This window comes from Hydra vulgaris, chromosome 02, assembly GCF_038396675.1.
Source record: "Hydra vulgaris chromosome 02, alternate assembly HydraT2T_AEP".
NCBI lineage: Eukaryota > Metazoa > Cnidaria > Hydrozoa > Anthoathecata > Hydridae > Hydra > Hydra vulgaris.
Window position 1 is genome coordinate 10,043,682 of NC_088921.1, and position 16,206 is coordinate 10,059,887.

General features: G+C 27.5%; 1 protein-coding gene and 1 long non-coding RNA gene across 2 annotated transcripts in view; both read right to left on the reverse strand.

The window, feature by feature from the left end:
- Positions 1 to 16,206, reverse strand: part of LOC136076723 (usherin-like) — a 765,758-nt gene that overhangs the window by 628,573 nt on the left and 120,979 nt on the right. The gene's annotated exons all lie outside the window — the stretch shown is intronic.
- Positions 11,126 to 15,934, reverse strand: LOC136076721 (uncharacterized). Its single transcript, XR_010636539.1, has 5 exons — positions 15,795 to 15,934; positions 13,720 to 15,720; positions 12,029 to 13,517; positions 11,900 to 11,959; positions 11,126 to 11,296 (listed from the first exon to the last, which is right to left on the reverse strand). It is a non-coding gene; the product is annotated as an uncharacterized LOC136076721 (long non-coding RNA).

The window sequence follows — 16,206 nt, forward strand, 5'->3', positions numbered from 1 at the left end:
TAATGTGTTTTTGTGCAAAACTGTAAGGTTTTTTGAGGATTTTCATAAATTCCGCAAACAAATAATTTGCATAAATGATCAAATTAATTATAATGCATTTGGATGTTGGGAATTAATTATATTAAAAACTTCCATTGTAAAAAAATCAAAAGTTAAAATGAAATGTTATCTATATAAAATTATTATCTATGTAAAATATTATCTATGTAAAATTATTATCTATGTAAAATTGATGACCCTTGGAATGAAAACCTCAAATGTCACAAATGATCTTTTTTTCAGGAGAGCATTTAAACTGAATTTCATGGTTCCACTAATATATATGACTATCTTTTAAATGTCAAATCATAGAACCACATTTTGCGCACTAAATAAGTATAAATAATATTATTATTTAAGTATGCGTAATTAAATATTGATTAAAAAATTAATGTGACATTTGAGGTTTTTCCAAAAGATTTAAACTTTTGCTGTTTTTGCTTCAAAATACGGAGAAACTTAGGACTGTATCTAACAGTCCTAAGTTTATAACTATGAATATCATTTGTGAATTTAAAGTAGCTAGTGAAGCAGCTTAATATTGTGAAAAATGTCCTATACAAGAACACAGTTTGATAAGTAGATAACTTTGTCAAGCTTTAAAATTTTAGAAAAGTTATATAGTATGTCAGAAATAAAGTGAATTATTTTTAAAGATTTATTCTGGAGATTTAGAAGGTTTTTTTTATAATTAATTGAACTTATTCCCCATATCTGACAACCATAGCGTAGATGGGAGTTAAAAGTAGCAAGCCAAATATTCACAAGGGTTTCGTAGTTCACAAAATGCCTTATTTTAGTAAGCATTCCATTTGCTCGAGTTTGTTTGAAATGGGTTTAATTTGTTGAATGAACAAAAGATTTTCATCTAATAATATGCCCAGATATTTTATTATATCTACAATATTTAGTTTTTGGCCACTAATTCTAAAATTAAGTTTTTTGGTAAATTTTTTCGCCTTGACGTTTAAATAGAACTAATTCAGTTTTTTGATATTCAAAGATATTTTGTTTGATCGCAACCATTGAACCAGTGATGCCAGGTCATAATTTAGGTACTTATTTAGTGTTTTTAAAGACTTATTTACTATCGCAAGGTTAGTGTCATCAGCAAAATGGTACACCTTTGAGTATTTAATACAAGTGTTTGAATCATTTATGTAGATAAGGAAAAGAAGGGGACCCAGAGTTGAACCCTGAGGAACTCTTATAAACGTAAACTTAGTAGCGAATGAGATATTATCAATAGTAACACTTTGTGGACGACGGTTTAGATATGACTTAAACCAGTTCAGAGCAATTACCCTTACACCATAGTGATACAGCTTTGATAATAGAATTTCTCAATCAATCAATAATTTATTTCTGAAATAAGATTTCACACTCAAGGATGTTTACAAATAGTAAATTTACTAATATAAAGTAAACACATGCTAATGTTAATAATATCTAATTCAAATAAATATAATGCTAATTTTCATAATATATAATAAAAATAATAAACTTTATAACATAAAAATAACGGTGTTAATAATAACTTTATAACATAAAAATAATAAAAATAATAATACCACTAATAAAATAATAACAATAATAATATAATAATAATAATAACAGTAATAACAACAACAATAATAACAATAATAATAATAACAATAATAACAAAAATAATAATAATAATAATAACAATATTAATATTAGTAGTAATAGTTAAGAGTATTTAATAATAGTAATGTAAATATTTATAGAAATAACAATAAGCAATAGTAATGACAACAAAACATATAATAGAAATAAAAAAAAAAATAAAAAAAAATTAAAAAATAAAAATTAAAAAAATACTAAAGACAACAAAAATTGATTATAGAAATTATAAACACTAACTATCTTTTTTTAATAAAAAGTAAAATAATCTAGTTTTAAAGGTTGAGAATGAGTTGAGAGCTTTTAGTTCATAAGGAAGGTTGTTCCAAGTTTTAATGCTTTGATATTTTATAGATTTATGTCCGTATTTATGAGAGCAGTGTTTAGAGACAGACAGGTTTAAATTACTATTGGAACGAAGGTGATAACGAGTGTTGGCACTTTTGGAAAAGAAATTGATGAAAGTTAAAGGTAGGTTATTGTGTTAGTGGTTCCAGACAAATTGGCAGTTTGAAAATTGAATATAGTCACATAGTTTTAATACTTTAGAAGTTAGATAAAGCACATTAGAATTAAATTTAATATTCTGAAAAAAAATAATTTTCAAAGTCTTGTTTTGGAGGTGGGATAACCTAATAAAAGCTTGTTGATGGGGCTGCCCCCATACTTGGCATGCATATATAACATGTGAGCCGAAAATAGCATGGTATATGTTCAAAAGTGTTTTAAGATTAACATAATGGCGAACTTTGGCCAACATACCATTAGATCTACTTAGTTTCATTGCTAAGTCTTCACAGTGGGATAAAAAGGAAAGATTTGAATTTTTATACCAAGATATTTAATTGAGTTAACAGGTTCAATTTTTTTGCCACTTAATCTAAAGTTCATATGTTTATAGATTTTTGTTTTATTTGATTTAAAGACAATAAGTTCAGTTTTATTAGAGTTTAGAAAAAGTTTGTTGGAGCGAAGCCACTAAACTAGATTGGCAATATCATGGTTAATGTTTTTGTTAATTTTTTTTAAGGATTTATTAATTAGCTTTAGGTTAGTGTCATCAGCAAAGTGGTAAACAGTAGCAAACTTAATGGACGTATGAAGATCATTAATATAAAGAAGGAAAAGCAGTGGTCCCAATACTGTGGAACACCATTAGAACATTTTACAAGGGTAGATTTTGAGTCATTAATAGAAACAAGTGAAATCTAAGAGGTTTAATTTCTTTAGCAAGATTATCTGCAATTGAAGAGTTATCATTAAATGTGTTTGCAATTAATTTCTTGTTAGTTATAGTTTTATTATTAATATTTAAACTCTCTATATTACTGTTGTTCTTTGATTTAATATAAATAATACTCCTTATTCCTTTCCAGGTGTTTTTAAGGTTTTTTAGATTTCCATTAAAGTAGGTTGAATAATATGTTTTTTTGAGTATCGCAGTAGGTTACTAATTTGATTTCTATAATATTTGAATTTTTGAAAGAATTGTAGCTTTAAATTCTCATTTTTATATTTTATAAACTTCTTGTGCAACTTATTTTTAATTTGTATTGACGTAATGATTCCTTTAGTAATCCATGGCTTTGATAAAAATTTATTAGCTTTTTTGATAGACATTTTGAAAGAGGCATGATTATCAAGTAATCTTTTAAGTGCATCCAAAAACTTAGAAGTAGAGTTATTAGCACAATAGTTCCCTTGTTAGTTTATTGAAAGCCAATCAGTTTCTTTAAGGTCTTTAAGAAAACTTTTTTCATCAAAATTTTTAAACATCTACGATATAGTTTGGGATGAGACTGTTTTAAGTTCTTGCATGGAAAGAATATGAACTGAATAAGATGATCAGCAAGCCATACAGTTAGGTTGCCTGATTTAGTATTTGGGGTGTGAAAGTTTACAATTATATTATCTATGAGTGTCTTTGAATTTGGAGTGATTCTGGTTGGTTGAGTAATTAATGGGAAGAGAGAGAAAGAGCACATAAGATCTAGAAAGTTAGAAACATCATTACAGGAGTCATATTTTAAAAGATTAATGTTGAAGTCTCCTAAAAGAACTATATTTTTATTCTCAAGTGATAACTTGTCGAGAAGGGTTTGTAAATAAGTGATATTGAACTCACTAGTGTTTATACATGGGTGGCGAAAAATGCAACCTACAATAATATTTTTTTCTGATGGCAGTAAAATTTCAATAAAGGTTGATTATAGTTCCTTTTTTTCTTAATTTTGTGGTCTGATCTCAAGTTATAATTGAATTCAGATTTTGTATATATAATAGTTCCTCCTTTATTAGAATGAGAATCAGTACATTCAAAGGCATAGCCATTTAAAGTAATATCAGTTCTAAGTGTTTTGTTGTGATTTAAGCGAGTTTCAGATATAGCAATGATATTGGATTTATTATTCACAGTGAAAAGCAGAAGTTTTAGATCATCAAGGTAATATGCCAGGGATGATATATTAACATGTAAATAGGTTTTTAAATCAATACTAATAGCTTTGTTATACTCTGTTGTATCATAGTATTTACAATTAATATTATCATTGTCAAGTTTATTTTGAAAAAAATTATTTAGGTTAGATGAAGTGCCATAAAATAATTTACGAGTAAAAGTATTTGCACCATTTATACTGACCTTATAATCCTTATCTGTCAGGATAAGAGAAGAGTATGGTAGAGTGATTTCCAAGCATTTAAAACAGTACGAATAGCCAGTTTCAGTCTTCAAAGAGTTGTAGGATTTTTTATCAACATTATTACACCTGATGCGGATCCACTTATTGCAAAAGTCACACTGTACAGCTTTTCGATTACATGTTACGGTCTTATAACAAGGAGACTTAAAACCATATTGTTCACTTCAGCATTTGGGACAATGAAGATGAGAAAAGGGTATTTGGTTGAACTAAACTTATATTTGTATTTTTATTAGGTTTTTATTTTTATTTTTAATTTATGAGTTTTATATTTTTATTCCTAATTTAAGAGTTTTATATTTTTATTTCTATTTTCTGAATTTTATATTTTTATTTATGACTTTTATATTTTTATTTTATTTGCTTTATTGTATTTTTGATTTCAAATTTTAGTCTATATATTATATTTTATATACTAGTGAACACTATGCATTACTGTGTGTAAGTATTTTGATGAAAAGTAAGAATGTAACAATATTTTAAAAGTAAAGAATGCAACTCTTTGAAGTTTATAAATTCTAACAGAGTTAATGTATTAAACATTAACTCTTTTAGAATTTATAAACTGTTATAAAATTAATAAACAATATTTTAATCGAGTTATTGCAGCTACCTTAATTAAAAAAATCAAATCGATTAAAAATCAAATTTCATGAATATTAATCGTTTTAATCATTTAGACTCTCTCTTGTCGCCCGATCGTTTATAGAAAACTCGCTCATATCAATATTAGTATATATATATATATATATATATATATATATATATATATATATATATATATATATATATATATATATATATATATATATATATATATATATATATATATATATATATATATATATATATATATATATATATATATACTAATATTGATATGAGCGAGTTTTCTATAAACGATCGCGCGACAAGAGAGCGTCTAAATGATTAAACCGATTAATATTCATGAAATTTGATTTTTAATCAATTTGATTTTTTTAATTAAGGTAGCTGCAATAACTCGATTAAATTATTGTTCAGTTTACTTTTGGCTGTTGAAGTGATTGTGCTGTAAAAAGTGAGAAGAAAATGCCGTCTTTGATTTGGCAATATTTCACAAAATGTGAAGGTAAGATTTTTGTTAAAGTATAATAAAAAAAATAAATTGTATTTAATAATTCTTAAAGATTTTTATCCTCATTCCACAAAATGTAAATGTAATACTTTTCTTTAAAGAAAATTAAATAATATTTAATGGTTTTAGCCTTTTTCCACAAAATGTAAATTAAGATTTTTCTTAAACAAAATAAATAATTCCATACTATTTTATATCTTAAGTTATTAATGAAAAACCTTTTAAAGGCACTTTTTAATGTAACACAATAATGTGTATTGACTCTCCTTTGTAAGTACAATATTAAAGATGGGCCGATTCCGATTCCGATTCTCCCGATTCCACCGATTCTCAAGAAATCGTAAGAACCGCAATTCTCAACTTTTTTTAACGATTCCGATTCTTTTTTAAAAGACTTTTTAACAATTTCACTTCTTTTATTATTACTCTCTTGATAATTTAAGTTAATATATACACTCTTTGCCGTTGAGATTTTTTTTTGTTTAATTTACGTTAAATCTTCACTTTCGCATTTAATATCATCGTTGAAGTTAAGTAACTGTGAAGGAAAACCTTGACAACAGTAAACGTTGAAAATAAAAGTAAAAGTTTATACTCTAAATTTCAATTGATTTATTTTTTTCGATTTTAATCAATTTACCGACGGTAAGTATTATCATAAAAGTCTTATTTGCTTGTTTTATTATAATAATTATTACTGTTAGTATTATTATTTTGTATTATTATAAATGCTGTTTTAGTTTCAGAATATAAACATATATATATATATATATATATATATATATATATATATATATATATATATATATATATATATATATATATATATATATATATATATATATATATATATATATATATATATATATATATATATATATATATATATATATATATATATATATATATATATATATATATATATATATATATATATGGATACAAAAGTCCTCGCCATCAAGAAATTGATATGTCTATCACAAGATTTTTTGTACGTTTGAACCTACCACTACATATTGTGGATACTGATGCATGGAAAGATTTTCTTTTTGACATCCATCCTGAGGCAAACACAAAGTGCAGCAGTACTTTAGCAAAGTATAAGGTACCTCTATTTCATTATTGCCTTCGTGATGCCATGAAGAAAAAACTTGAGAATGATTTAAATGGCCAGGCAGTTACACTAACAACAGATCATATCCAAGCCTAAAGACTCATTTCAATGCTTCACAATACATTAAATTTGTACAATGTGGAGGTTGTATTCATACACACTTAAAGTTGCCAAGTTCAAAGGCAAGCATACTGGTGTAAACATTGGCAAAGAAATTGATAAACTGATTTCCCTGGACTTCCCTGTTCTTAAAACTTCATATCATATTTTTTGTGTTGTGGATGGTGCAGCAAACATGAGGTCAGGTTTGAGCAATGCAAAATTTGTCAAGAGCTTAGACGGTGGAAGCCTTCAATGCATTGATCAGAAGCTTAATAATATTCTTCAAATAGCTGTTGAAGCAGACTCAACACTTAAAGCAGCTATCCAAAAACTAAACAAATACACCACTAGGTTTTCACATTCTGCACCATGTCGAGCCCTTCTCTCTAAGGTGTGCCAAGACACACAACTCACAAAACGAGGTAGAATTCACACTGCATCATGATTCAAACAATGGTGCAGATGAAGGAGGCAATTTTAAATCTAAATGTGTATGACATTTCAAATCATTTTGAAAAAGTTCTCTTGACTCATAGGGATATCACACCACTTGAAGAAATTCTCCTCATTTTGCAAACAATCAAGAAAACAAGTGAGTGGATGTCTTGTGACAAGGAAGTGAAAAATGATTTTGCTCTTGTGCGAATCAAATCTTTGTTTTTGACTCTCAGAAAAGAGATTCAAAAAGATGCAGGCTCTCATTCATACAAAGCTTTTTTAAACAAAGCACTTGATCTTTTGACAGAAAAATTCCCGTTGGAAGGTGCAAAGATTAGTGCACTTGCTCTTGGACACTTGTTTAATCCAGTTGTACGAGGTTCACTTCTTCAAAATGATCTAAAGGAAAGCATGATTAACTTGTTGATAGAGGAACATGAATCCACACTTCAATTCAGAGAAAACAAACTTGTCCGTGTTGAACCAGAATTGCTGTTTGAACCAAGTGATGATCCTTGTGAAGAGAACATGGCAGAGTTGCTTAACACTTCGTTAGCTGCCCAAGGGTCACTGTCTCTAAGTTCAATGGAAATTGAGCCTCTTAAATCAGAGTTCAATGACTATGCACTGTTGCCACGTGTTGGAACAAACACAGACATCCTGGAGTGGTGGAGGAATAATGAAAAGGTAATTCCAATGCTTGCCAAAATTGCAAGAGGGGTATTGGCCATTCCACCAACTTCATCTTCATCAAAGAGAGCTTTTTCCACTGCAGGGAAACTGCTGACAAAACATAGGCATAATCTAAATCCAAAGACAACTGAGAAAATAATTTACATCAACAAAAATTATGATCATTTAAAAAACTTGGTAAAAGGAAAGTGGTATTTGAACAAGGAGGATGTCCCTGCTGAGAGTTTGGATGATACTTCAGAGTCTGAACTTTCTTCTGCCACAAATTCTGACTCAACTAATCTTGGAAGAAGCTCAGATTTAAATGAACTTGAAGATAATGCTTTGGCAGAGCAGCCAACACGACAGCCTTCAAAAAAGAGGAAAAATTCCTAAATCATCTGAAGACTGAGAGACTTTTTGTTTGCCATCTTTTAATGTGTTCGTGATTTTTGTACAATAAATGTTAAAACAAAATGTGTTTCATTGTGTTTTTCATTTTGTGTTTTTCTCTTAAAATAAAAAAAAATATTTTATCGATTTTTTTATGAATAAGGAGTATTAGAAATTTAAAAAAATTTAAAGTTAATAATATTATAACTCAATGCTTTATTTTATACCTGCAATCTTTGCCAACAGATAGCCGGAAGATACTTTCCTACATAATTAACATCACCAGCTCCCTTTACTTTTGCAATTTTAATTAAGTTCTGCTTGCTGTGTTAAATTTTCCTTTTCCTCGGTTTTTCAGACAATTGTATATTCGGACTTTCCATTATAAACCCTGCAAAAACTTATAAATAAACAGAAAACGACACAAGAAGCACTATTCATTAATGTCAAAATACAAGTGATTTATACCGCCGTGCATTGGTAAAAATGCGGACATATGCTGTTTTTAAACAAACCGGTTGTGACTATTGATTTTTTTAAAAAAATACCTTTTTTATGACAATCAATTTGAAGGACATATAATTTTAAAATAAATATTTAACAAGACTCATTACATGGACTTATATATAGGCAACCTAAAAATAACATAAACCCAATTTGCATAAAAGTGGACGTTTGAGGTTTTCATTCCAAGGTCTTCAATTATTATCTATGTAAAATATTATCTATGTAAAATTATTATCTATGTAAAATTAAAATGAAAAATGTTTAATAATCTGAAAAATTAAATATAAGTTTTAAATAAGAAACCAGAGGTTAATTATGTTTGATTTTTTATTTAAAGATATCGAAATTATTTTGCTTTTTTTGCCACAACCAGCAAAAAACAACCCAAAGAAGCAATCTATAAACAAAGCAACCAATTTATTATTTATATTTTTTGATTGTTGAAACACTTTTCTTACTGTAATATAAAAAAGATTTTGAAACTAATTTTTTATTGTTTAATAAAAGCAGATAAATATTTTTTATCCGAAGAACATTTGAAAATCCTGAACAATTGGTATGTCAATGTCTGATTTTTTTTTTTTTTTTTAAGATATTGAAGTTGTTTTATTTTTTCGCCACAACCAGCAAAGAACAATTATTTGTATAATTTTTTTTAAAAACTTTTGTGATACAATTAAAAATAAAATAATATAGTCAGTTTTCAGATTTCAGTAGCGCGATTTGATTTTAACAATTGTAAGTATGAATCTTTAACTAAATTTTTGTATTAAAAAGTTAGCGTACTGTTACATCTTAACAAAATATATATTATTATCTCTTTAAGAAAATATTATATCAAATTTATTTTTTATTAATAAATCAGAAAATTTTTTCTGACAAACTGGTTTCTCTGGTTATGCTGGATCACTTCATCTAAAGTAAAGAAAAAAGAAAAAACATTAAGGAAGAGTTCAGGATAAATAAAAAAAATAAGAATGACTTAAAAAAGAAAACTCAAAACACTCAGAAAGTGGAGGAAAGAAAGACAAAAAAAAATAGGGAAAAAAAATGCATTAGATAAATTAAGGCAAGCTATTTTAATGTGAATTAATATCCAAATTTTTGAAAAACTTAAAACCACCAAAAGAAGCAACCAATCAACCAAGCAACCATTTTTCTGTTTATATTCTTTGATTGTTAAAGAGCTTTTCTTACTGCAATGTAAAAAAGGTTTAGAAACTAATTTTTTATTGTTTTATAAAAACAGATAAATATACTTTTGAAATTATATCTTAAAACAATTAAGAATCCTAAACAATTTAGATTCTAGAGCAATTGAGAATCCTGAACAAGTAAGAATCCCAAACAATTGAGAATCCTGAACAGTTGAAAATCTCGAACAATTGAGAACCCTGAACTAGATTTTGATCTAATAAAAAAAACAGAATTGATAATACATGCAATCTTTTATTATTCAGGCATTCAAAACTCAAGTCCATAAAACTTATAAACACTTCAACAAAAAGTTTGTAAACTTAAAATAAAAATATATTTTTTTACAAAAAATAAATTTTTTGGTAAAATTATAATTCTATATGAAAATTTTATACTACAAAATTTGTTTATAGATTTATAATTTTACAAAAAATTATAAATTTATAAACAAATTTTGGTGGAAGAATTTTTTGATGAAAAACTCATTCCCCAAAGACCCTAATGAATGGGGCATTTTAATGACTTAAAATAAGTTGTTCAGAGGTGTGCATGTATGTGTGTGGGTGGGGAGGGGGGGGAGAATTGGTTAAGTGCTTTCAGACTCTAATCGTTAAAAAATTTAATTGACAAAATATTTCACATAAGTGTTTATCATTTGACATAAGTATAAGCATAAAAAGACATAAAAAGATTTGTTTATTAGAAAAATATTTTTTTTGTTTTTACAAATGATATACTGCATTTATAAAAGTGTCAAATGTACAACCAAATCATTTTCAAATTGTAAAACAAAAAATACAAAAAAACTCAAACTAAAAATTAATTTTACATAAGAATATGAGTCTGCAGTTTGAAATGTTTGGATTTCTTATAAATTATGGCACCAGACAATGCATCATAATGTTTATTTCATTTTATATTCGTTGTCTTTTATATCAGCTATCTGTTTGTGTAATTTTATGTAGCAACTTAACAAAAAGTTTCAAAGTGTTGATTAATACAACAATAAAACTTTAATTAAAACTTTAATAAAAAGTTTTTTGATTACAATAATTCATCCTTCATTTTAATGGGAGAGTTTTGGGAAACATTATCTTCATAAATATGGAAAATAAAAGATTATCACAGTGTAGGAGATAGACGATTATTATAATTAATATGGAACAGTATCAATAAAAATATTAACTATGAAACGTACTTACCAATGAGCTAATAATTGCTGAAACATTTAGTAAGGTTTCCTTATCATTCCATATTAATAAACCATTTAGATTTGCAGGAAATATGCTGACAACATTAGCATTGTCTGAAACCTTACATACTTCATTGTTAAATAGTGTTCCAATAACATATTCAGCAGATCCTGAAAAACTGTATATATAACATAAATTATTATTACTAGCAGAAAGCAACCCGTAATACGGGTTACAGTCGGTCTGTTACTTAATTTACAGTGGCTGTTTTCCACAATTTAAAGTTGCAAACCTTAACTAACACCCTGTAAGAAAAACGCCTTCAAATTAAAAAAATAAAAATCATCTGTAAAATTAAAATAAATTAATTTACCAATTACTAAACGTTATTTGAGTAATTTACAACTGACATAGGTCATATCAGTGTATGGCAGTACCATTTTCCTAGACATTACTAAGTTCAACACAATACGTTTTTAGTTACTGACACAAATAATAACACTTCAGCATGCTTTAAATTGACAAAAAGTTAAGCTAAATTCTTGTTATATTTTTTAAAACATAAACTTTAATTATTAAGATTAATAAGAAGTGAACGTAAGTTATTCATGAATTATTAATTATTTGGTATCCCCTTGATACATGTTTCTTTAAAAAACGAAATTGTCTTTAAAACGTTAAATACACACAACTAAATAAATTTAATATAAATAACTGAGCAATTGAGCACAAATACGTTTCAAACAAAAAAAAGTTAATTTACAATCAAACATGTGTATACCAAATTGTAAAAGATATGCAAACTTTGATCTTTTATATTGCATTAATGCATATGACAAACCTAAAATAAAAATTGTAACAGATAAGTAGACATAACAAGAAAAAAAAAAAAAAAAGTAAAACAATTTACCTGCTTTTCGGTAGCCTGTTGTCATAATTAAACTGCTGTCATGATGCAGGTTGTCGGTGTTGTTTTATGACGTTATTTCACGTTGCTTTTAGAAAAACTTTAGTTAAATTTAAAAGACATTACAATAGATTTAAAATATTTTAATTAAAAAGCAAAAAAATAAATGCTTCACGGAGCCAATCTAAAAATTAAAGATAAAAAATCAAATAGAGATATAATTAAATTGCATTTATATAGCTAAATAGTCTTGACTTATAGTAAATTTTAAAAGCAGTGTTTTCAATAAATTAAACTACCAATTAATTATTTTTAACAACAGAATGTAGCATCATATTATGATGATTGGGTAATGAATTAATTTAACTATATTTAAGTTTAATTGGTGAAAAACAAATAACATTTTAATTAAAAAAGACAAAAATAAACCAAAAATACAACAATATATTATTAGAAAAAATTACAAATTAAAAATAAAAAATTAAAAAATTAAAAAAAAAATAAAAATCACTGAAGAAAAAGCGGCAACAAAAAAAGTTATAAATATCTTTAATGATAGAAGACATTTACAACCTTTTGGTTGCATATTTTTCTTCGGGGTCTCCCAACACCCCGGTATGGATGAGCCCTCCATTTAAAGGATGGCTCATCCATTCCGCCATTACTTTTCCACTTATTGAAGGACCTTTCCGAGAGAGGCCCTGGGTGTTGGGAGCGATATCTTTTGTATTCCTCAAATGTTAATGACTCTAAAAATACACATAGAAGGATATAATAAAATTTAAAAATGTTTACAATTTTTTTTAATCAAAATATAAAGCATAACCCCACCATTTTCACAGGATGAAGAGGATGATAAAAATAATAATAATAATAAAAGAGTAAATTAAAAAGGGTTATTCTTGTGAAAAATTTTATTTTAATAAAAATATAAGTATAATGCAAACAGTTTAAAAATGTCATATTTATATTACATACTTCTTTCACCTATTGCACATATTTCTCCATAAAATTTGACAGGACACTGACGACGTTTCAGAACAAAAGGTAAATTAGAATCTGATGGAGCCAACTGAATTCGAGGAACAAAACCCGTTTACCCCTGGAAACACCTGTCAAAACCTCTGTATCAATATGATTATTTTAAAGAGCACAAAATTTCATTCGAGTACCATTGCATAGCCCAGCTTTGAGATCTAAATTTCTAAGTAGCATAATAACGCAACTAGTTTTCAATTTTAAACAATGAGGTGGCATACCTGAAGGAGTTAAGCTGTTCAAAAACTTAAAAGGAAAGTTATTTCTTTCATTAAGGTCATTAGTATCAATTTGATCAGCACTTAAATAAATTTTGACCTCACCAGGCAGACATTTGAGCACTTCTTCATTGATTGATAATGAATCAACATTAGTTTGTGTTAAAATCACGCGTATAGAATAATCATTTTGATTATCATCTCCAAAAATCTTTTCAACAATCGATTCATCTTCTCTATACAGGGGCATTTTCTAAGACAAGTTAGTTTGTTTTTGGTTGATGAAACATCTAAACAATGCAATTGATAGGTTGTTAAAAGATATTTGCATCAACAAATTTGGATCAGTGCGTTATACAGCACTGATTTAGTATTTCAAAGCATCATTTTAAAAGGAGGATCCTTTTAAAATGATGCTTTGAAATACTAAATCAGTGCTGTATAACGCACTGATTTAGTATTTCAAAGCATCATTTTAAAAGGATCCTCTTCTTTGACAGGTATAGCTTCATTCCCAAGTTTTATTAGCCATTGGGAAAATTCACCTTCCCCATTTTGCACTCTCATATTTTCAGTTAATGCAAACTTCTGCACCCGTTGCCAATGCAAAGAACATTTTATACAAGATTCAACTATCTCAGCTAGTTGTTCTCTTTCCACCACAGGCAGAATTTGCCTGAAGTCACCACCAAAACGAATGATTTTTCCTCCGAACGGAAAGTTGTTGTTGCAAATATCTTTTAACAACCTATCAATTGCATTGTTTAGATGTTTCATCAACCAAAAACAAACTAACTTGTATTAGAAAATGCCCCTGTATAGAGTTAGGAGTTACATTATATGTGCTATTATCCAATATTGGAACAGGAAGTTTAAATAAGCCATGCCATGTAGATCCATTTGTAAGAAGAGTTGCTGCTATGCCAGTCCATGCAGCTGTAGCAGATTTAAAGCCCCTACTTATGATTTCAGCAATCAAATAATTATAAGTAAAGGTTTTTCCACTACCAGCTGGTCCATCCATGAAAAACAATCTAAAATATTGATTTTCGACACTTGGCTGCTCATTCAGTGCAGCAAGGATAGCATTACATACATTTAATTGATTGACATCAAGCAACAGTCTCATTCGGTTGGCTTCGCCAATGGATTGTTGAACATTTTCATTAAAATGTTTAGATTTAGGCGCATAAACTCATCAATAACTGGCAGATTGTAATCCGCCAGTGTTTTACCACTTTGATTTATAATCTTTTCAATTTGATAAAGAGTAGCTTGTTCAGCTATTAGAAGTGGGACTGAGCAGTGAATGAAATCTTCCATCATAAAAGCTTTGTATGTGTTCAAGAAATGCAAATGATTGTTAGGTTCACAAAAGGTCAAAAAAATTGAAAACAACTATCTAATTTGCGTTGGCATATGTGTTAAAACCGCCTCAGAAACAGTATTCTGCCATTCAGTGTCATCTTGCAACAAACCTTTCAAAACACATGCTTCACGAAACGTTTCTAGAACAATACCATTAACAGTACGCACATCCTCTCAAGATGTACATAAGTTGATAGCTAAACTAAAACACGCCCTGGTCTAACATTATGATCAATTCCAAGGATGTTTACATGTTCGTGTAAGACATAATACTGCTCGCGCCTCAGTTTGTTTTGGTTATTTCTGATGAAAACAAGGCGCTGGCCTAACCAAGCTTTCCTCATTTGGGTTTGAATTATTTGCTGCTTGCCGATCAGCATTTTTAGCATTTTGTCGATTATTAATTTCATCTCGCCTAAGCCAATTTCTTTCATTTCTGCGACGATTATTTTCAATTCGCCTAACCAAGCTCTCCTCATTTGGGTTCGAATTATTTGCTGCTTGCCGAGTAGCATTTTTTCCATTATTAATTTCATCTCGCCCAAGTCTATCTCTTTCATTTGTGCCACAAACAACTTGCCTAATAACATTTCCATTTTCTAAACTAATATCTGCTTCAAGCCTAATATCCTTCATTTAAACTTCACTTTTAATTGAAAGTAGTAACAAAAAATCTTAAACGAATTCTGAAGATTGCGATCTTTCCTATATAATTTTTTTTTCTACTCTTAATAGCACACACAAATAACATTAATTTATAACAGACTGTCATTTAAAATAAATTATACAATTATCTCATGACTTTAAAAATATATATATATATCAGCTAGAAGATGTTTGAAAAAAAAATAGCTTAGCAAATAATAATTAAAAAAGTTATTAAAAACATGCAATTCTAATAATAAACATACTGCTAACAAAGAAAAATTAAAAAAAAAACGTTGTAAACCCTTTGTTGCAAACTTAAAAATTATTTCTTAAAAAAAAATTATTACTAAACGTTTTTTTCAAAAATTCAAAAAACTTTACAATTTGTTCTTCTATACCACGTTAATACATATTCTGGTTAATCTAAAATAAAAAATGTAATGAATAAGTAAATAAATAAGAAAAGCATTACATACAAAAAATGAAAATCAATGCACCTTATATAGAAAAGCTGTTGTGATTTACCAGAGTAGTAGTTGTAAAATAATATTATTTCATGTTAGCTTTTACAAAATAATTTATGCTGGAACATCATGATTCCAAAATATTTATAGCAAAATCATGTAGTAACTGCGCTAAAGACAAAAAATCAAATTGAGATAAAACAAATGGTATATATGGCAAAACAATTTGTTTTGCCTTTTAGTGAATGATTGAAAGCAGTGATTTTTATTAATAAAGTTACCTATTTACCATTTTTAACAATGGACACCAACATTAAGCTAACCCAAATGTCTATCAACTCAAAAGATAACAAAAAAACATCACAGCTACAACACACAACAATAGCACACAACATAAGTTAATATAATATGTATATAAGATAACTTAAGTAAGATAACATTCATA